At 37.6% G+C, this 24,358-nt stretch overlaps 1 pseudogene; it reads left to right on the plus strand.

Moving 5' to 3' along the window:
• The first annotated feature begins 906 nt into the window (after positions 1-906).
• LOC137765803 (ras-related protein Rab-28 pseudogene) lies at positions 907-1,659 on the plus strand (annotated as a pseudogene).
• Positions 1,660-24,358: the final 22,699 nt, after the last annotated feature.

Here is a 24,358-nt window from a genome sequence, read left to right on the forward strand (position 1 = left end):
GAATCAATATTTGATATACTAGCAAGCTGTGCCAAAGCAATTTTTATCACTACCAAAGGCAAGTTTCAATGGCCTGATGATTCTTTTATTTGTTCCATTATTTATTTATAACACCTAGAGCATATGATCTTTTGAGTTAATCTTACAAATGAAAAGTCTCATAAAGAGTGGAAAAGCGAACAGACGGCATAATTCCAGGAAAGGCCAGGAATCTTAGTACTTTTCTGCCTGGCAATTTAAAGTAAAATTCACATCGAAACTGAAGCAGGCTATCTGTTGTCTGGGTTAGAGTTTACAGGAAAAAGCATTAAGTATCACCAACAAGCATATCATCTCTGACTCCAGGGATGTTCCCACACCCTCTAATTGGTGCCATTCCGTACTAATCAATACATTACAAGCACCTAATAGGCACGCCTGCAAATTCTAGGGAAACAACTCACTGCAGAAAACACTGTAGCCCTGAATGTTCATACTCAAGTGCAAATGTTAATTCATGCAGTACTTGCATTAAACTGGGCTAATTATCTACTGAAGGAATCTATTAAAGGCATGCTGTCAATCCTACAGATTGGGTTCAGCAAAGTGAAACTGAATTGCTTGCCTTTTCAGCTAATTACAAAACTCTGTCTGACATGCTTTAAGAATGGTCAAAAAAAAAGTACACATGGGCGCAGGGGGAAGGGAGGTGGGCAAGATGACACTCGGCGAGCGATTCTCCCCAGATACCTCCAGCGACCGCTGAGCCACCAGGGCAGGGGGTGCTGCCCGCCCTGCCGCCCTTCCTCCTCTCCCCTGCCCCCAGAGACCCCCCCATTCCCTTCCTCCTACCTCGGGTAGGGGTGGGTGGGAAGGGAAGGGAGGGGAGGCACGCCTAGTTCCTGCGGGCCTGGTTCCTGGGACACCATGTCGGACTCTGAAGAGGAGAGCCCGGACCAGCAACTGAGAATCGTCGTGCTGGGGGGCGGCACCTCAGGGCAGACCTCCTTAGCTACGTGTTTTGCTCAGGAAACTTTTGGGAAACAGTACAAACAAACTATAGGACTGGATTTCTTTTTGAGAAGAATAACGTTGCCAGGAAACTTGAATGTTACTCTTTAAGTTTGGGACGTAGGAGGGCAGACAATGGGAGGCAGGCTGTTGGATAAATTTATGTATGGAGCACAGGGAATCCTCTTGGTATATGATATTACAAATTATCAAAGCTTTGAGAATTTAGAAGATTGGTATTCTGTGGTGAAGAAAGTGAGGGAGGAATCAGAAAATCAGCCAATGGCTGCCTTGGTGGGCAATAAAATTGATTTGGAGCATATGCAAACGGTAAAACCTGAAAAACACTTAAGGTTTTGCCAGGAAAATGGTTTTAGTAGCCACTTTGTCTCAGCAAAGACAGGAGACTCTGTCTTCCTGTGTTTTCAGCAAGTTGCTGCTGAAATCCTTGGAATTAAGTTAAACAAAGCAGAAATAGAACAGTCACAGAGGGTGGTGAAGGAAGATATTGTAAACTACAGCCAGGAACCTATGCCAAGAACTGTTAACCCTCCTAGAAGCTCTATGTGTGCAGTTCAGTGAGCGCATTTTTCTTCTGTATTGATAGTTCTGGCTGCTCTTCGCCTCTGTGTGGGCCCGAGGACCTCTAGGAATTTGTTTTATCAGTGACCATCTCTGTAGTTCAGTTAACGCTTTCCTCTCAACTCGCTTCATCATTGCATGCTGCCTCAGCCGTAGGCAGCTCCTTGAGCTGCAAAGAATTCAACTTTGGGACAACACACTTTGAATTCAAAATGGAAAGCCCATTCTCTGGAATTAGACTGCTTCACTGAAAAAGAATAATGTTGGTTCTCTTTATGTCCTCACTTCTTTTTTCCCTGATGTAAGTTTTTTTAAACAAATATGAAAACTATCCAAGTCTTGATCATCATCAGCCAGGATTTTGCCACAGCACAGTTTCATACTCTTACCTGAACTCATACCTGGCAAACTATGCTTCATAGTGCAAACACTTAAACGAGTAATATACTTTATCTACAGATACTTAAGAAGGCATTCTTTTGCTATCTATTGTGAGTGAAAATATATAAAGCTGTATCTAGCTGAAAATGCTTGAAATGAAGCTATAATAGAAATGGTTTTTTTTTCATTTTTTAAAAAAGAGCCTAAATTCTTTACATTTTAGCTGTAGCTCACAAAGTAGTGAGTATTTGATATTGTATTTTTCTTATCATATCATGGTCATTATGTATCGCGTAATACTCAGGTTAGATGGCTTTGTGAATTCTGATAAACGTTCAGCTGATGCTCCATGTGGACTTTCTCCTGCAAACTGTGTAAGAGTACTCCCAGAATGAGTTATGACCATTGTTGGATCATTGTGAACTGTACCCGAGGTTCAGATGTTTTTCCCCGGCAAAAAAATTTATTTAAATTATAAAAAAAAAAAAAAAGTACACATGACCAGCGTACAGCTCCCCAACACACACCGAGTCTCTTCTTGTCAATCGAGAAAACACAGGACATGATGATATAGGAAGAGAAGCACAGCCTGAGGCCATGTGCTCTTTCATTCCATCTCTTATGGTCCCATAAAGAATGTGGCATGCCACAAATAACCAGATTTTTAAAAAATCTCAAACCTCATATAATTGGTTTTTCATTGCATAGTTTCAAATAATAAACAATAGCTTTTAAGCACTTAGAGATATTCCTCAATGGTTATGTTTAATATTCTTATACATTTTAACAAAAAAAAATCTGGCTATAGAATTCTTCTTTTCCTTTTGCCTCTTATATTAAGCTAAAAGTCAAAAGGAAAGTAGGATTCTTCCCTCTGTTTTCCCCACTTTCTCTAGCTTCACTGGGTCTCAAGTTTCTAAAAACTCATCACACTCAGATAATGATGCATAGACCTTATAAGGAGGACAGAGGAAGCAGTTTACAATATAGCACCTAGAAAATTCCAAAATATTTTGTGGGGTGGAGCCAACTTGCTGTCAAAATCAGACATTCTTTTCTTCTACATGGATATGTTCGCTATTGGCAGATTTCCATATCTTTCTGACATACCCACACCTTAAGTTTTATACTATCCACACCTATATAAAAACTCAAGCTCAAAACAATAATCCTGAGCCATCAAATACGCTGATTTAGCACCAGCACAATATTATAGAAGGCATGTAGCATTTAAGGGGATTTTACAACTATTACTCTCAATGATGGATAAAGGATTGATGATTAAGTTATTCAAAAATTCACTATATAATGATTCATGTCCTATTCCTCTTTCTCTCGTGTCACATGTGTGTAAATATCAGCAAATCCCACTGGCTTTACCTTAAAAATCTATTCAGAGTCTATCTACTTGTTACCATCACTACTGCTACAGCCATGTTCAAGGTATGGTCATCTCAAGCCTATAGAACCGCAATAGCCTCAAAATTTGTACCTCTGCTTCCACCTCTGCCCCTCTCTTAGTCTATATCCCTTTCACACAGAAGCCATAACATAAAAATAATGTAATAATTAAGTAAAAATATAAAAATCATCTCAAAGAAATTGAAGATGACACAAATTGAAAGATATACTGTGTTCTTGGATTGGAAGAATCAATATTGTTAAAATGACTATACTACCCAAGGCAATCTACAGATTCAATGCAATCCCTATCAAATTATCAATGGCATTTGTCACAGAACTGTAACAAAAAAATTTTAAATTTCTATGGAAACACAAAAGACCCTGCATACCCTAAACAATCTTGAGAAAGAAGCACAGAGCTGGAGGAATCATGCTCCCTGACTTCAGACTATACTACAAAGCTACAGTAATGAAAACAGTATGGTACTGGCACAAAACAGACATATAGATCAACGGAACAGGATAGAAAGCCCAGAAATAAACCCATGCATTTATGGTCAATTAATCTACAACAAAGGAGGCAAGAACACACAATGGAGAAAAGATAGTCTCTTCAATAAAAGGTGCTGGGAAAACTGGACAGCTACATGTAAAAGAATGAAATTAGAACATCCTCTAACACCGTATACAAAAATAAATTCAAAATAAATTAAAGACCTAAATGGGATACCGGATACTATAAAACTCCTAGAGGAAAACACAGGCAGAATACTGTTTTGGATCCATCTCCTAGAGTAATGGAAATAAAAACAAAAATAAACAAATGGAACCTAATTAAATTTAAAAGTTTTTGCACAGCAAAGGAAACCATAAACAAACAAAAAGACAACCTTCAGAATGCGAGAAAATATTTGCAAACGATGTGACCAACAAGGGGTTAATTTCCAAAATATACAAACAGCTCATACAGCTTAACATCAACAAAAATACAACCCAATCAAAAAATGGGCAGAAGACCTAAATAAACATCTCTCTAAAGAAGACATACAGATGGCCAGCGGGCACATGAAAAGATGCTCAAAATCGCTAATTATTAGAGAAATGCAAATCAAAATTACAATGAGGTATCAATTCACACCAGTCAGAATGGCCATCATTAAAAAGTCTACAAATAATAAATGCTGGAGAGGGTGTGGAGGAAAAGAAACTCTCCTACACTGTTGGTGGTAATGTATATTGGTAGAGTCACTATGGGGAACAGTATGGAGGTTCCTTAAAAAACTAAAAATAGCACTGCCGTATGATCTAGCACTCCAGGGCCTATATCCAGAGAAAATTCTAATTTGAAAAGATACATGCACCCCAATGTTCATAGTGGCACTATTTACAATAGTCAAGACATGGAAGCAACCTAAATGTCCACTGACAAATGAATGGATAAAGAAGATATATACAATGGAATATTCCTCAGCTATAAAAAAGAATAAAATAATGCCATTTGCAGCAACATGGATGGACCTAGAGATTATCACATTAAGTGAAGTAGAAAGACAAATACCATATGATATTGCTTATATGTGGAATCTTAAAAAGTGATACAAATGAAGTTATTTATAAAACAGAAATAGACTCACAGACACAGAAAACAAACTTATGGTTACCAAAGGGGATGGGGGGGAGTGGATAAATTAGGAGTTTGGGATTAAGAGATACACAATACTATATATAAAATAAGTAAACAAGGACCTACTGTATAGCACAGGAAACTATACTCAATATCTTGTTATAACCTACAATGGAAAAGAGTCTGAAAAAGAATATATATATGAGTATAACTGAATCACTTTGCTGTACACTTGAAACTAATACAACATTGTAAATTAACTATACTTTAGAAAGGAAAGAAAAAATACAAAAACATAAAATATATATATGTATATATATAAATCATCTTAAAGTGAAATAAATGTCACAAAATGGCAAATACTCTATAATTCCACTTAGATGAGGTTCTAAAGTAATCAAACTCATAGAAAAAAGAAGTAGAATAGTGGTTTCCAGGGGCTGATAGGAGAGGAAAATGGGGAGTTTTTGTTCATTCCATGGGTATACAATTTCAGTTCTGCAAGAGATGTGTTGCACAACAATGTGAATATAGTTGATACTACTGAAGTTACTAAGTTACACACTTAGAAGTGGTAAAAAAAAAAAAATTAAAATAAAAAAATCATGGTGGAAATTCCTCTACTCAAAAATTATCCCATGACTTCAAATGTACTCTCTAAAATCCTGAACCTTTTCCATGGCCCAGAGGGCTAAGCATGACCGACCCCCACTACCCTCTACAAGGTCTACACCAACCTCCACACCCACCATCCTACCTCACCTCCCACTCTTCCCTCACTCATTCTCTCCAGCCAAACTGGCATTCTCAACACACTAAGGACATGGCTTTGTGAAGCACACTCTTCCCTCCAGAACATCACATTGTTCACTCCTATATTTCATGCAGGTCTCTGATCAAATATCATCTGTCAGGAATGATAGGACCAAACTATCTAAAATCATACCTGTCATTGTGTGCCTCTCTCCTGATTTACTTTCATTTAGCATTTATCAGCATCTGATCAATTTGCTATTTCTTTTCTCCCAACTAAAATTATAAATTGCAAGAGATAAAAAAAAAAAAAAAAGGTTTTATGTTCACTGTTCCATCCCCAGTGCTTAGAACAGTACTTGGAACATTGTGGCTACTCAATAAATATTTATTGAATAAATGAATGAATGAATGGCATGAGTGAATGTGATTGTGGATAACTGAACTATAAAGGGAAATCCATCTCGTTACATGTTTTTTAGATCTTTACTCGAATTCCTGACCCTATTGCCTAAGTATGCTCAGCTTAACTGAATATTATTTTACTAAAGTGGAAAACTTATTTATAGGGATTAGGAAATATGTTAATATGTGAAGTACAAAAGTAGTTTTGTCTAGTTTTCGATGTTGTATATTCTTTTTTCATTCTTCTGAGATAATAATATACCTACAAATATCATATGAGCACTAGTGCTTAGCAAAGCTGTGTGGCCTCATTACTGGTCTCATTTCTGCCAGGGGATGACACACTGTGAAGTAGTCATAAATTACAGGCTGATTAAAAAATACACACACACACACACACACACACACACACACAGTAAAGTCTGTGTGTTGTCTAACACTAAACTTATTAACTTTAGCCTGCATCCCTGAATGCTGATATGAATTGGTGCCAAGAGGCCTGTAAGGATGGAGAAAAAAGAGCAGGAAGGGAAATACAGAGGAGGAACATAGTTAAGAAAACTGGAGCAAAAAGTGGTAACATAATAACACTACATCTGTAGCAGGGAAGTATATCAGAGCCTCTTTAAATTGTAATGAAAAAATGCAGAAATGCAATATCAGAAGTTAAATAAGGTCATTCATAAGAGAATATCTGTAGCATATTTCCAACCAACTGTGGGAGTAAAAATTCATGAATAATATTAAAGGTATTTACATGATCCACTGTTCTCCTGAATAGTGTTTGCCTAATGTAATAAGATCTGGATTGCTTGAGCAAAATACAAATTTGGAATTGTAAGACCTAAACCTGACTGCCCATGTTATTAAAAAAGGAAGATGAACTTCTTTGAATACAATAGTTTACATCAATATTATCACTTTACTCCATTTATGTTACAGATTATTGTGATTAAATTAATACTCTGTAATAATTATACTATACTACCCATGAAAGAGATTCTAATCTCCTTTTTTAATATACCTAGGTGTTGGTTTCATTTAAAACAAAGTCTTAGGGACTTCCCTGGTGGTGCAGTGGTTAAGAATCCGCCTGCCAATGCAGGAGACATGGGTTCAAGCCCTGGTCGGGGAAGATCCCACATGCCGCAGAGCAACTAAGCCCATGAGCCACAACTACTGAGACTGCACTCTAGAGCCCGCAAGCCACAACTACTGAGCCCATGTGCCACAACTACTGAAGCCTGAGCAACTAGAGCCCATGCTCCGCAACAAGGGAAGCCACCTCAGTGAGGAGCCCATGCACCACAACGAAAAGCAGCCCTCGCTACCACAACTAGAGAAAGCCCGCATGCAGCAACACAGCCAAAAATAAGTAAATAAATAAATAAAAAAGAATTGCTTTTAAAAAAAGTCTTAAAATTCAAATTTAATTTAAACAATCCCAATCTTCCCTTGTAAAGTAATATGAGAAAATATAGGCTATCCTTTAAAAATAGAATATTCTTTAATAAACGAAAATCTAACTAAAAATTATTCATCTCCCCAATTCTTCTAAAGTTACTTTTTTTAAAACATACATATCTATCTCATTTCCTTCCAACTCTTCAAAGTTGACAGTTACATTTACAAATGCAAAAAGCAAATACAGCTAAAAAGCTTTCCTCTTTTTTTTTTTTTTTCCATTTTCTCTCAGTGAATATATTTAAATAAAATATCCTTGGAAAAAATGAGAAAAAAAAACTCCTTTATTAATATCAGAGTTTTCTAGTAATAACATTCCCTCAAATTCTAATTTACCTGTATTTTATCTTTTAATCTGGACCTTATCTCCAGATAGTTAGGGCCTCGTGAGAGTATTTTAGATGCTTTTCCTGAAAGGTTTGTTTCACCTTTATTAACGTCCTTAGCTTAGTTCACCTAAGGCAAGTGTTTGATAAATTTTTTTTACCACCCCTTCACTCTTCCCCCAAGCACAGGGTTATATGGGTTAGCTCTACTTAGTTTAACTTGACTGTGGCATAGGACAAGACCTCTGGCCTCTCTGCTTCCCTTCCTGGTAGTTTTGGTTTTGTTTTGTTGCAATTCTTTAGCCAGCATTTTAACTATCTGAAGAAATCAATCTTTATTTCTTCTCAGAATCACCAGATTACTGTTAGTGAGTCAAGTTTAATGTATTTCAGCTCTTTTCCCCATCAAATAGGGAAGTATATCAGCTATCCAAATAATATGGGGAAAGCACTTTAAGTTACAATGTTTTCATGTTCCTTTTAAGCCAAGTAGATGTGAAAGGACATCTCAACATGACACTCCTCTGTTCTTTATTGCAGATTCATATAAGTGATTCAGTGAATAACTGATTCAGCAAATGTTTTTGATAGTCTGTTCTGTACAATGTGCTGTGCTATGTGCCATGAAGATGAGGAGGCAGATTAGGTATGTTCCTTGTCCTCAAGGAGCTCACAGAAACCTAAAGTTTTATCTTTTAGTTTTATGCATCACAGAAAGTTAGGAAATATATACAGAAATAAGATAATTGTGTAAAATAACTGGCAAGCAAAAACCTCTGTATAAGCATTCATTCTATCAGATGCTGAATCTGCAGAGAAAGAAACAGTGGTAGATTGATTGCCAAAATGTTCCCAATCCCTTACCACCTATTCATGCCTTTTGCAATGTGACCACCTCCTCCCTTCCAATGGTAGAACCAATTTCTCTACCCCATGAATATGGACTAGCCTTATAATTTGCTTTGGTCAATAGGAAATGCCAAAAGAGTCCATGTGCCAGATCGAATTGTCCAGGTGACTCAGACTCAGACTCATGAGCAATACTACTAGTTTAGTCTTTTGTGCCACTAAGCTTGAGACGGTTTATTCACAGTTACAGTGTATTGCTGTGGCGATACATAACTGATATAAGATAGTGGACATAACATTTGCAAATGCATGGGGAACCATGGCTTTCTCTACTAGTATCAAGCTACTGCATCTATATAACTTGAGCTGTAGAGAATAAGTGAAATTTCATGAAAAGAAGCGTAATAAAGGAAATGTAAGTTCCACAAGAGTATGAGTTTTTTTTTTTTTTTCTATTTTGTTCACTGATGTGGCCCAAGCATCAAGAAGAGTGACTGGCACAGAGTAGATGCTCAAATTTTTTGTTGTTGTTGAAAAAATAAATGTATTTAACCAAACATTTATTTGATTATCTCTGAATCCAGAGTTAAAGCCTCAGAAAAGGCATTTAAATGGATTCCAAGGAAGTGAGTAGAGTCCAGGAGGAAATTAGACCATTGTAGTATTACTCCAGAAATGCTATGACAAGATCTTAAACTGGGGGGGGGGGTGGGGGGGGGGTGTGACAGAAAGAACAGAAGAGGAAGGACAGGCCAATTTGGCCCCATTAAATGGGTTGGGCTTGTCCCCAAAATATGTGTAATTACTCATTCTCTAGAATCCTTTCCATTTATCCATTTCAAAATATCAATGAAAATGTGATAGAGTTTCTAACTTCAAGTATTTAGTCTAATGAGAAAATATTTCAGCCATCTCCTCTCTGTATTACAACCCTATTTGACAGCACTCCGATAAAGGTATATACAGACAGGGAATGGGGATGCAGCAGGGAAGTTTTTCTGGAAAAAGGTGATTCATTGCTGAAGCCAAAAGAAATACCCAGATAAAAGAACATGTGAAAGATGTGTCAAGGGAGGAGAAGCAGCAAACACCAAGACCTGAGGCAAGAGACAGTATGGCAAGTCCTAAGAATTGTAAATAATTCACTCGGGCTCGAGTAAAGCTTCAAAGAGGAAGTGAGACAAAAGAAGAAGACATAATCAGTCCATAAAGGACATGTAGACCTTGATAAATTTTCAGGTTCATTGTTAAGCTATGAGGAACCTCTGAGAGTTTTAAGCAAAGCAGTGACACAGTGAGGTTTAGAGTTTAGAAAGATCCTCCTAAATGTACTGTGGTGATTAAATGGAGAGGATCAAGAATGATGTCAAGGAGAACACTCAGGAGACTGATATAGAGGTCCCAATGAGAAATGGTGGGTGCACAAATGTGGGAGCACTGGAGATGTATGTAAATGGATTTGATATTTTGGAAAGAAAATATGAGGGAGTAAGGAGTAGATAAGTAACATTCTGACTTTGGCAACTAGTGGGTGGAAGTGACAAATGTAAAACTAAAAGATACAGGAGGGGTAGTAGGCTAGAGATAGGATAGTAAGTTCATTCTTTGACATGCTGTGTGTGAGATCATTTGAATCCTGAGATAAAGGTGTGCAAAGAGAAGCCGTCAATTTATTTAGCATTTTGTCTAGTCCTGTGTGGTGCCTGACCCACAGTAAGTGCTCAATAATTCATTCATGAATGAATGAACAAAAGCAGCTCAGAAAAGAGATCTGGGGGCTTCCCTGGTGGCACAGTGGTTAAGAACCCGCCTGCCAATGCAGGGGACATGGGTTCGAGCCCTGGTCCAGGAAGATCCCACATGCCGCGGAGCAACTAAGCCTGTGTGCCCCCAACTACTGAGCCTGCGCTCTAGAGCCCGCGATCCACAACTACTGAGCCTGCGTGCTACAACTACTGAAGTCACGCGCCTAGAGCCTGCGCTCCACAACAAGAGAAGCCCCCGCAATGAGAAGCCCACGCACCTCAACAAAGAGTAGTCCCCGCTCACCTCAACTAGAGAAAGCCCGTGCGCAGCAACGAAGACCCAATGCAGCCAAAAATAAATAAATAAATAAAATTTTTTAAACCACTGTCTATCCAGAATTCCATAACCGGCAAAAAAAAAAAAAAAATGAAAAGAGATCCGGACTTAGATCTAGAAAAGGGAATTAATACTATATACCCAGGAGAATATATGCTGTGGGAATACATTAGATCAGTTCTGCTCAGAGTGTGTACTGCACACACCGTGTACTGCTCAAACTGTCACCTGTCCTCAGTGGAATAAGTACAGATATTAAAAGTAAGCATTTGGAAAGTTTTATAGCAATGCAACAGTAATTTTACATCTGTTTTTATCAAATATAAAGAAATTGGACTCATTTTATATGCCTTTGTTTTATTTTTTATTTTTTTTTAGTTTTTTGGGTTTTGTTTCGGTTTTTTACTTTTACAAAAGTTTTGGTCTGTAATAGATTGGATGTGTTAAAAGCAAACAAAAAAACAAACAAAAATCCTACGGGTAGCTTAAACACGGAATTAGACCATTTGCAGACAGTGTTTACGGCAGTTCCTCTTTGGCTCATTCTCACCTCCTACTATTCCTTCTTACCTGTTTTTCTAAACCCAGTTTTATTCCCTTCCTAAGATCACAACAGTAAACTAAAGCCTCTTTTGTGTATTTCGTATGTTTATCCAATTTGGCTCCAAAATTGCTCCTATAGCATGGATAAAAGATATTTCTTTCCCTCCCCTGAGTGCTATAGAAAGAACAATATGGTAGACCAAATTCTAAGTAGTCCTCTGGTGTTATGCCCTGTGTAATCCCTATTCTTTGCATGTGGGCAGCACCTATGATTTGCCTCTAGCCAAAAGAATATGTTAAGAGTGACTGGATGCTACTTTCTTGATTAAGATAGGTAGATAGATAACAGATCTCCTAGCAAATTCACTTTCACACTGACACTGAAGAACTAAGCCACCATAAATTCTAAAACTACCAAAAAAAACTGAATTATAAAAACAAACTGTGGGACCACAGACGTGGATCATTTCCCAGTTGAGTCTTCAGATGAGACCTCACTCTCAGCCAGTATCTTTACTGTAGACTTATGAGACCTCCAAGCAGAGGACCCAGTTAAGCCAGGTCTGGAGTCCTAACCAAGAGAAGATGTGAAATGATAAATGTATGTTGTTTTAAGCTGCTAAATGTGTGGTAATTTGTTATGAGGCATAGAAAACCAGTGCAATTAGATAGGTGTTTGATAGTTGCTTGCATTCAAATGAAGAGAAACTTGGGTAAATGGGGCACTGGTGGTGCTATTTCTATCACTCAAGACATGAGGAAAATGAAAAATAGTGAAGGAATAAAAATTATTTTTGGATGGAATGAAAAAGTCTTGGAAATGAGGAAAAAACTCATTAAAAAAAAGAATTAAGGGGCTTCCCTGGTGGCGCACTGATTGAGAATCTGCCTACCAATGCAGGGGACATGGGTTCGAGCCCTGGTCTGGGAAGATCCCACATGCCACAGAGCAACTAGGCCCGTGAGCCACAATTGCTGAGCCTGCGCGCCTGGAGCCTGTGCTCCGCAACAAGGGAGGCCGCGATAGTGAGAGGCCCGCGCACCGCGATGAAGAGTGGCCCCCGCTTGCCGCAACTAGAGAAAGCCCTCGCACAGAAACGAAGACCCAACGCAGCCATAAATAAATAAATAAATAAATAAATAAATAAATAAATAAATAAAATTAAAAAAAAAAAGAATTAAAAACCAAGTCAGATGCTTAAGAAATGTCAAAAAGAAGAACTATTAAAGGCCATTATATCTCATAAGAAAATGGAAAATAGTCACTGGGGCCTTTTGAGAGAGTAGCTTCACTACAATATGGAACTTCAAAATCAATATCGTTAGGAATTGGAGAGGGGATGAATGGTGCAAATTTGGAGATAACAAATACAGATAAATAGAACAATTTTTGGAAGTTAAAGACAGAAGAGATATTTAACGGAAATTGGGTGATGCAGAGTGCAGGGTTAAGGAATGTATATTTCAACATGGTGGAAGTAAGGATGAAGTAGAGAGAAAAAGACTAATGATGCTCTAGGGATAGGTGCTTAAGGCATGACACCTGGGGCTCAAGTGGAAGCGTCAGTCCTAAAGAAAGGCAATTTTTATTCTCAGACTATAAAAAAAAAAAAAAATAGGATAAAAGGACATGTAATGTGGAGAGGAGATTTTAAAAACCTCACATAGGATTGTCTCTTAACTTCTTGATTAAAGAAGGGAAGCTGCCCCCTTCAGAATGAGAGGGAAGAATTGGACCCTGCATTAGAAGTGAGTGAAGGTTTGGAATAGCTCTTTTGCAGACTGTGTTAGAGGATCAACAGGAGATTAATGAAAGGATTAAGAAGCAATTAAAGTTAGACAGCGTGAACTGGTAGTAGGCCAAGTCTGTAGAGTTTTGCTTGAAATCTGTCACTGATGCTGGGTAACAGCTAGTAGAGAAGCTGGATTGATGGCAGATCGGTGGCTCATAGAAAGCACAGCATACATCACTAAGGATGAGACCTGCATACACTACTTGATTCGAAAAGGACAGCCAGAAGATGGAGATTTTAACAACAGACGGCAAATGTACTTTCAGCCAGCTATGATATTGCTAATTTTTTTAAAATTCGACCACTAGAAAACAGAAAATACCCTAGAGTGTTTTAATCAAAGCCTATTTTAGCACTGTCCTTAATAGTCCAGCTAACTTCCTTAGACCAGTCCTTATTCTCCAGTTCTGTGTATATTTTATTTTAAAATATGTATAAGGAATTGTCATTTTCTTAAAATGTTTTAAACAGAAGCAGCATAGTCTACTAGGAATTTTTATGTAGAGCTTAGCATCCTGATTCTGTAACTTAACTAGTTGTGATGGGAAAGTTATTTCATCTCTCTGTGCCTTAAGTTCCTTATCATAAGTGGGGATGATAATCTCTAACTCTCAGTGTAGATGTGATAATTAAATGGGATAATTTATGTATTGGTACCATGGCATATATAACGGTTTTTAAATAATGTTATTTAAATTTTTTCATAGAAGCAATGTAATTCCATAATTATTTTTGCTTTCTAGAACAAGCCAGTAAAAAATACTGAGAAAAATTGGAAAACACAGAAAAGTAGAAAAATAAAAATGATAAAAAAAAATCCATCATCCAAGCATTAAAACTTTTAATATTTTATTATCAAATATAAAATTTTATAACCAGAGAGACAGTTTTAGGCCATAAAGTTCAAACCTTGCATTTTACAGATGAAAAAACTGAGGCCCAGAGAATAGAGCTGGCTTTTCTAAGGGTACAAAGCTTATTAGCTATAGAGCCAAGGCTAGAAATGAGGTCTTCCAACTCCAGTGACTTTCCACTCACTGTAATGAGAGGGTTAAAAACATTGCACTGTCAACAACCAACATTTATTGGGTCCACATATACTCAGGGCACTCACTGCTCTCTGGGTGTATAATCATTATTTGATATAATTTCACACCTATTAAGAAACCAATTGAAAGCCTACATGTAGATTGGCAAAAAGACAATCTTTCTAAATAAAATGGAAAAAAACACCTTATACCTGTGCCTGCAGCATAAACTGTACAAAATTCATTTCCTCCAGTATCACAGTGTGCAAACAGTCTATTTTTGCAAGAGAAAACATCCATTTTTCAACTACACTTGATATCAAGGAAAGCATGATGGCTGTAAGTCATCCACTTTGTAAGCTCTTAAAACTCAGTCCAAAAGGCTCTTGGGCCTTATCAACAGGCCTAAATGATGTAAGTTAGTCCGCTGAAAGTTCAGAAAAAATATTTTCCCAGATTGTTAAAGACCTCAAGCCTAGCCCACAGACTTGACATTTAGTCTGCAACGTGGTATAGCTCAAATTAGCTTTTTGAGGTGAACAAGGAAAAAGAAACAAGGAAATATGGAGTGACCTCAAAATGATGTTCCCTGGAGGTCCACTGTTGAGATAATTTGCAGATGATAATTTAACAAAGAAATAACTTCAGCATATCCTCTTATAGTGATTTAGACATTAGACCCCCAAATGTTGTTTGCACACTTTTAAAAAGGTATTTCTAAAAAGAACACTTCCGTCTCCTTCTTTTTAAACAATAAGAAGTTGAGGATTACTAATTAGATGGTGTAACAAGTATTGCCCAGGCCTCTAGCCTAGAAATATCCTTCCAGCTCAAAGTATGTTTATGGAGTGTGTGTACTGTGTGTATGGTGAATGCAAAGAGTGAACTTTGACAAGTATAAGAGAATTTTCATTTGGTTTAATAAACACTTGTTATCTGCCTACCATGTGCTGGTTATTTTAGGCACCTGAGGATACAAAACTAAGCAAGTCCCAGGCCCTGCCATCTAATCTATAATCTTCTGAGGAAAGCAGACACATAAAAAGATAATTTCAATGTGTTAAATTAGAGATATAATGAGGTCTGTATTTGGAGCACAGACGTGAAGGAGGAGTTGGCAGCACTTAGCTTCATCTTTGCTTCAAGATTCCTACAGAAGAAGATGACTAATGTACTGGAGAGGATGACTAAATTAGCAAGGCAGTAAATCATGAAAAAGCATCCAGGTATGAACATAGACCTAAGGCATTAGCCAGTACGGTGTGTTCTGAGAACCACAAGCTGCTACATATAGCTAAATAGTAAAGTTCAAAGCAGAGAGTAGGAAAAGATAAGGATTAAGAAGTACCTAAGGCCAGATATTGGAGAGACTTATGTACTATGCTGAGTAGCTAAAGAGCTTGGGTTTGATTCTGTAGGTCACAAGGAGCTAATCAAAACAGGAATGTGTGGTAGAAAGTTCACTCTGGGTAATGTGGGGGATGAACTGAAAAGGAACTGGACGAGAAGGATGGGACCAGCTAGAAGGGTCCAGATGAAATATGGTGAGGATATGATGCAGGGCAATGGCAGTGTGCATGAAAGGAGTTAATAGGTGAGCCAATGATTGAAGAGATAAGCCTGGAGGGACCTGTGACATGTCAGACAAGGAGAGGGAAGAGTTCAGGATGATGCCATGGTTTTGGGCATTGCATGCCTTGATATGATTGCCTATGATTATGAAGACAAGAAAGAGCAGGGCAAAGGGGAAGAAAGTGAGGTCAGCTGGGGACATGTTGAAAGTAAGGTGCCTATGAAACATCCAAGATAAATGGTTTGGCAGATAGAGGTTATATGAGACTGATGTTCTGGGGTTTCTCTTGACGACCATCTTCCTCCTGTTTTGATAGCTTGTGGCAACTCTTCCTGGCTACCTGCCCCTGGAAGCACTAACCCAGAGAATCCAAGAAGAAACATAACCCCTTTGCAGTTGATGGGTTTCCTCCTAGGAAGCCTCTGCCACCTTTGATAGAAAGCTGGGCTCCAGATGGGGGACAAAGAGAGGACAATAGGATTGTGTTGCAGATAAAATGTGGTGCCTCCCAGAACCACACCCAATGACTTCTGTCTCCCTGTTTCTACTGCATGAGGGACAGCTTCAGGTATTGAGTCAATGTGGTGGCCAACCATACTCTCAATCCCAGCACATCTTATGGTCTCTCCTGTTTTCCTGTCTCCCTACCTCATAGCAGAATCCCTTCAAATGGAATTGAAATACTCAAGACCACATTCATGTCGAATCTGCATCTCCGAGAAACCCACCTTTCTTTCTCCCCTCACTTCATGCCATAAACTTCCCTCTCCCAACTCTGCCTGTCCCACTGCCCCAGATCAGTCAGTTTGTTTGGTCTTGCATTTCACTCACAACATGAAGGATTCTAGATATAGGTTTTATTTAGTAGCAGATTTAATTTTTCTCCTCCTATCTCCCAGACTTTGCAGCCCACTTTATAAACTCAAAGACTTTTTATTTGTGGCAAAGTGACACAGTGGACCTGGATTTGACTGTCAATACTATCACCCAGATGGGCAAGTCACATAAGCTTACTGAATCTTAGTTTCTTTATCTGTAAAATGGAGGTTAAAATACCTTCAAGATTGCTGTGAAAATTAAATGAGGAAGCATGTTAAAGGGCCTGGCATGTGGTAGGTAGACAATAAACATTCTTTCCCTTCCTGCTCTATTTTTTAAAAATTGAAGTATAGATGTACAGCAAAGTGATTCAGTTATATGTATTTTTTCAGATTATTTTCCATTCTAGGTTACTACAAGATATTGAATGCAGTTGCCTGTGCTATACACTAAATCTTTGCTGCTCACCTATTTTATGTGTAGTAGCTTGTATCTGTTAATCCCATACTCTAATTTATCCCTCCCCCTCCCTTTCCCATTTGGTAACTGTAAGTTTGTTTTCTATGTCTGTGAGTCTTTATCTGTTTTGTAAATAAGTTCCTTTGTATCATTTTTTAGATTCCACATGTAAGTGAGACCATATGTTGTCTTTTTCTCTCTGATTTTACTTCACTTAGTATGATAATCTCTAGATGGATCCATGTTGCTACAAACGGCAATATTTCATTCTTTTTATGGCTGAGTAATATTCTATTGCGTATATATACCACTTCTTCTAAAGCCAATTGTCTGTTAATGGGCACTTGGATTGTTTCCACGTCTTTGCTATTGTAAACAGTGCTGCTACAGATATTGGGATGCATGTATCTTTTCAGATTAGACTTTTTGTGTTTTCTGGTTACATACCCAGGAGTGGGATTGCTAGATTATATGGTAGCTCTATTTTTTGTTAAGGAACCTTCATACTGTTCTCCATAGTGACTGCACCAATTTATATTCCCATCAACAGTGTAGGAGGGTTCTCTTTTCTCCATACCCTCTCCAGCATTCATTATTTATACTTTTTGATGACAGCCATTCTGACTGTGATTTGCATTTCTCTAATAATTAGCGATATTGAGCATCTTTTCATGTACCTGTCGGCCATCTGTATGTCTTCTTTGGAGAAATGTCTACTTAGGTCTTGTGCCAATTTTTTCACTTTTTTTTTTTTTTAATATTAAGCTGTATGAGCTGTTTGTATATTTTCAAAATTAATCCCTTGTCAGTAGCATTGTTGGCAAATATTGTCTTCCAGTTGGTAGGTTGCCTTTTTGTTTTGTTTATGGTTTCCTTTGCTGTGCAAAAGCTTTTAAGTTTAATTTGGCTCCATTTGTTTATTTTTGTTTTTATTTCCATTACTCCAGGAGACAGATCCAAAAAATATTGCTGCGATTTATGTCAAAGAGTGTTCCTCTATGTTTTCCTCTAGGAGTTTTATAGTATCCAGTCTTCCATTTAGGTCTTTAATCCATTTTGGGTTTATTTTTGTATACGGTGTTAGAGAATGTTTTAATTTCATTGATTTACATGTAACTGTCCACCTTTCCCAACACCACTCATTGAAGAGAATGTCTTTTCTCCATTGTATTTTCTTGCCTCCTTTGTGGTGGATTAATTGACCATAAGTGTGTAGGTTTATTACTGGGCTTTCTATGTCTGTCCCCCCCCCCAATACCATGCTGTTTTGATTACTGTAGCTTTGTAGTATAGTCTGAAGTCCAGATGGGTTATGCCTCCAGCTTTTTTTTTTTTTTCCTCAGGATTGTTTTGGTAATTCTGTGTCTTTTGTTCTTCCATATACATTTTAGGATTATTTGTTTTAGTTCTGTCAAAAAATGTCATGGGTATTTTGATAGGGATTGCTTTAAATCTATAGATTGCTTTGGGTAGTATGGTCATTTTAATGATATTAATTCTTCCAATCCAAGAGCATGGGATTTCTTTCCATTTCTTTGAATCAGCTTCAATTTCCTTTATCAATGTTTTATAGTTTCTAGATTATAGGTTTTTCACTTCCTTGGTTAAATTTATTCCTAGTTTTTGTTTTTGGGGCTTTTTTGATGTGATTTTAAATAGGATTTTTACTTTCTGATAGTTCATTGTTAGTATAAAGAAATGAAACAGATTTCTGTATGTTAATCTTGTATCCTGCTACCTTGCTGAATTCATTTATTAGTTCTAATATTATTTGTGTGGCAACTTTAGGGTTCTCTATATTGTATCATGTCATCTGCAGATAGTGACACTTTTACCTCTTCCCTTCAAATTTGGATACATTTTATTTCTTTTTATTGTCTGATTGCTGTGGCTAGGACTCCCAATACTCTGCTGAATTTAAGTGGTGAGAGTGGGCATCCTTGTCTTGTTCCTGAATTTAGCAGGAAGGCTTTCAGCTTTTTACTGTTGAGCATTATGTTGGCAGTGGGTTTCTTGTAAATGGCTTTTATTATGTTGAGATATGTTCCCTCTATATCCACTTTGGTGAGAGTTTTTATTATGAATGGATGTTGAATTTTGTCAAATGCTTTTTTTCTGCCACTACTGAGATGATCATGCAGTGTATCACATTGGTTGATTTATGTATGTTGAACCATCCTTGCCACCCTGGAATGAATTTAACATGATCATGGTGTATGATCATCTTTACGTACTGCTGGATTCATTTTGCTAATACTTTGTTGAGGATTTTTGCATGTATATTCATCAAAGATATTGGCCTGTAATTTTTTTTTTGTAGTGTCACTGTCTGGTTTTGATATCAGGATGATATTTGATTCATAGAATGCTTTTGGGAGTGTTCCCTCCTCTTCAATGTTTTGGAATAGTTGATAAAGATAGGTATAAGTTCTTTGCATATTTGGTAGAATTCCCCAGTGAAGCCATCTGCAGGGACTTTTGTTTGCAGAGAGTTTTAATTATTATTCTTATTATTACAGATTCTATTTCACTTCTAGTGATCAGTCTGTTCAAATTATCTGTTTCCTCTTGACTCAGTTTTGGCAGCCTGTATGTCTCTAGAAACTTCACCATTTCTTCTACGTTGTCCAATTTGTTGGCATATAACTGTTAACAGTATTCTGTTATGATTTTGTGTATTTCTGTGGTATTGGTCATTATTTCTCCTCTTTCATTTCTTACTTTGGGTCCTCTCTCTCCTCTTGGTGAGCCTAGCTCACCAAGATTTTGTTCATCTTTTAAAAAAATCAGCTCTTGGTTTTACTGATCTTTTCTATTTTTTTTTATTTCTATTTTATTTATTTCCTCTCAGATCTTTATTATTTCCTTCCTCTGCTTACTATGGGTTTTATTCTTTTTTTTCTAATTCTTTTAGGTGATAGGCTAGGTTGTTTATTTGAGATTTTTCTTCTTTCTTGAGGAAGGTCTTTATCACTAAGAGCTTCCCTCTTATAACTGCTTTTGCTGCATTCCATAGATTTTGTAAGGTTGTGTTTTCATTTTCATTTGTCTTGAGATATTTTCTGATTTATGCTTTGATTTCATTGTTGACCCATTGGTTTTTTAGTACATGCTGTTTAGAATCTATGTGTTCATTCTTTTCCTGTTTTTCTTTCTGTTATTTCTAGTTTCATGCCAAGTTTGTGGTCAGAACAGAGGCTTGAAATAATTTCCATCCTCTTAAATGTGTTGAGGTTTGTTTTGTGACCTAGTATGTGGTCTATCCTAGAGAATATTCCATGTGCACTTGAAAAGAATGTGTATTGTACATTTTTTTGATGTAGTGTCAATTAAGTCCAACTGGTTTATTGTGTCATTTAGGACCTCTATTGCCTTACTGATTTTCTGTCTGGATGGTCTGTCCATTTATGTCAGTGTGGTGTTAAAGTCTCCTACTATTATTGTATTCCTGTCAGTTTCTCCCTTTATGTCTGTATTTGTTTTATATATTTAGGCGCTCTTCTATTCTGTTAAAGAGTGTAATATCCTCTTCTTGTACTGATCCCTTTATCATTATATAATGTCCTTCTTTTTCTTTTCAGCCTTTGTTTTAAAGTCTATTTTGTCTGATATGAGTAGTGCTACTCCCACTTTTTTGTCATTGACATTTGCATGACATATCATTTTCCATCCCCTCACTTTCAGTCTGTGTGTTTCTTTCACCCTGAAATGAGTCTGTTGTAGGCAGCATATTGTAGGTTCATGTTTTTTTTTATTCAATTTGCCACTCTGCATCCTTTGATTGGAGTATTTAGTCCATTGACATTTAATGTAATTGTTGATAGGTATGTATATTGCCATTTTAAACCTTGTTTTCCAGTTGTTTTTGTAGTTCTTCTTTGTTCATATCTTATTTTGTTTGTCCTTTTGTAGTTAAATGATTTTCTTTTATAGTACACTGGAGTTCCTTTCTTTTTGATTTTTGTGAATCTATTGTATGTTTTTGATTTGTGGTTACCATGGAGTTCAAGTATGTTGATCCATAACTATACCTACTTGCTATAACCTGATAGTAATACAAGTTCAAACACATTCTAAAAGATCTATATTTTTATACTCCCCTTCCCCACATTTTGTGATTTTGATGTCCTATTTTACATCTTCATGTTTATTCTTTTGCTGTTAATTGTAGCTGTAACCCCTTTCACAAAATTTTTTTCATTGTTTTGTAATCTATGTATTGGCTTACTTAAGTGATGTTCAATCCTTTTATATATTTGCCTTTCCTTTTATGATTTTCTCTTTCCTATAGATTCTTGCTTCTTTTCTATTTAGAAAAGACCTTTCAATATTCCTTTTTGGGTAGGTTTAGTATTGCTAAATTCTTTTAGTTTTTCCTTGTCTAAGAAGTTCTTTATCTCTCCTTCTATTCAAAATGATAATCTTGCTGTGTAGTATCCTAAGTTGCAGGGTTTTCCCTTTCAGGACTTTGACTATATCATGCCACTCTCTTCTGGCCTGCAAATTTTCTGCAGAGAAATCAGCTGATAGCCTTATAAGGGTTCCCTTGTAACTGACTCTTTGTTTTTCTCTTGCTGCCTTTAGAATCTACTCTTTAACTTTTGCCATTTTAATTATGATATGTATTGGTGTGGGTGTGTTTGGGTTCATCTGGTATGGGACCCTCTGTGCTTTCTGTACCTGAATATCTGTTTTCTTTTTTAGGTTTGGGAAGTTTTCAGCTATAATTTCTTCAAATACATTTTTGATCCCCTTTTCTCCCTCTTCTGCTTCTGGAACACCTATTATATATAGGTTGGCATGCTTTATATTATCCCATAGATCTCTTATGTTACTTTCTTTTTTATTTTTTTTCATTTGTCTTTCTGTCTGCTATTCTGATTGGGTGATTTCCATTATTCTATCTTATTTGTTCTTCTGTGTCATTTAGTCAGCTATTTATTGGTTTTTTCCTCAGTAACTGAGTTGTCTAATTTTGATTGGTTCATCTCTATAGTTTCTAGTTTCTTGTTACAGTGATCTGCATTTCTATCAACAATCTTTCCTAATTCCTTTAGCATTTTTATAACCTTTTTAAACTCGCGGTCTAGCAGAGGTCTGTTTTATTATTTGTTCTTTCAGGGCATTTCTTTTGTTCTTTTAATCGGGAGTAGTTCCTCTCCTTTTTCATTTTACTTAACTTTCTCTGTGTCTACGAATTTAGGAGAAATAGTTATCTACTGTAGTCTTAAAGGGGTGTTTTTATGTGGGAGTGTCCCTGTGCAGATTATGTGTGTCCAGTATCTTTGGTGCAAGGGCTGTTTTTAGTATGGATGCCAGCTACATCTTTCTTCAGAGTGTGTTGGCCATTACCCCCCTGGATAGGGGGTGTAATTGGCATTGTGGTGTCCAGAGCCTGTGCTGGATGTGAGGCAGGGCCTCCTCTTTGCTCTGTGGCTATCAATGAACTGTTGGAGGCAGGGTCTTCTTCCCAGTTGTTGGAGTAGAAGCCCTGAGGATCAGGTTGATCAGGTTCCACTGCCCTTGAGTACATGTCCTGCCCCAAGGGTGGTGACTGTTGAAGCAAGTGAGGCCCATGAAGTCACAGCAAACCTATGAGCCACCTGTGTATGCGTTTATGGTTCTCCTCAGAAGCAATCCAAGGTCATGTCCCTTTCTCTTGTGTTTGTCCCAGATCTAGTGCAAAGCTGTGGCGTGGAGTAGGCTGGAGCTCAGGGCATTGTGGCTGCAGGAATCTAGGTGGCTGTGCTGCTGCCTGGGCCCTGGACAGCCTCTGTGGAAGATTTCTCCCAGGACCTGTCTGCCCCAGATCTGATGCTAAGCTTAAGTGTGGAGTGGGCAGAGCTAGGGCACTTCTGCTGGGGAAAAAATCACTGCACACTCCTGCCCAGGACCTAACTGCCAAGACTCAGCATCTAGCTGCTGCGTGTTCCTGTGGCACCACCTGGTGCACAGGCTATGTCTGCCACAGTAAGACCTGCAGCCACAGTGCCCACACTGACAATGGGCTCCACAGCTCTCCCTGGATCACATTCCAGGCACTCAGCTGCCCTGTCTTTTTAATTCTCTCTCATCTCTCCTTCATAATGCATTCTATTTTTGTTCTTCTGCTTTCATAGTTTCTAGAGTTGTATTTTCCTTATCCAGTTCTCTAGTTTCCCTGCTCTCCCTTTAGTAACTCCTCCCTGATTTCATACTCCCAATGCAGAGATCTGGTCTTCTTATATCTCTGATTTCTTTTAAAAATAAACTCTCCATGAGCAGAACATGTCTCTTCTTGACTTATTTCTATAGCAAAGTGGCCATCAAGTGAGTACTTAGTAAGCTTTTCTAAATCATTGCTGATGTGTATCTCAGTAGATTAAATATAAGTGAGGCTCGTTTTTCTCCACCAATTTTCTATGTTGCTCCTCTTGTGCCCATATATAGAACAGAGTTACTCTGCTTATTAGTACCTGTGTTTCTCACCCCAGTGTCCTGAGATACCATCTCTATAACAAAAGATTGCAGGTTCCTTTCTGCATTTATTAATATCAAGCCTGTGGCTATGCAGCTCACCTCACAAATTAAATTACATAGATTCATAAGATCTCAGATCTCGTAAGTTGTTTGCTGTCTCTTTAACCATGCTTGAAATGAAAGGAGATATTCTGTATGCTGTTTAATTAAAGCATTAAAGCAGTGGCAGTCTCCCCCACAGGAAAAACTCTCTTTCTGCAAATTCACAGTATTCGGTTGCATCAAATATACTTTCAGCTTCAATTAACAGAAACTTGACTAAAAGTGGCTTAAAACTTTATCTCATATTTTCGAAGTCCAGAGGTATAGCTCACTTGTGGTTAATAATTCAACAGGTCAGCCTTGCCATTAAGGACTCAGGTGCTTGACATTGCTCTGATCTGCCATCTCTAGCATGTCCACAATCTACTCCTCCCGGTTGCAAATGGTTGTAGCAGGGCTAGGCATCATTTACCAACAAGACTGTGTTTAGCAAAGAACAAAGGCTTTCCTCCTGTGTATTCCTTTTGATTAGGGAGGGTACCTTTCCTGGAGTACACCAGCATAATTCCTCCAGGTCCCACTCTCCAGGATTAGATCACATGCTCATGGGAACCAATCATTGGCAAGAGGCATGGGCAGCATGTTTGCCTTAGACTTACCCTGCCTCAGAAAGATAATGACTCACTCTGTAAAGGAGGGCAGGGACCCATTTGTGAACACAGAGCTCTGTGGAGGCAACTGAACAGAACTCGGTGTGTATCAGCATGACCAAAAGGAAAGAA

The sequence above is a fragment of the Eschrichtius robustus genome, chromosome 6 (genome assembly GCF_028021215.1).
Source record: "Eschrichtius robustus isolate mEscRob2 chromosome 6, mEscRob2.pri, whole genome shotgun sequence".
NCBI lineage: Eukaryota > Metazoa > Chordata > Mammalia > Artiodactyla > Eschrichtiidae > Eschrichtius > Eschrichtius robustus.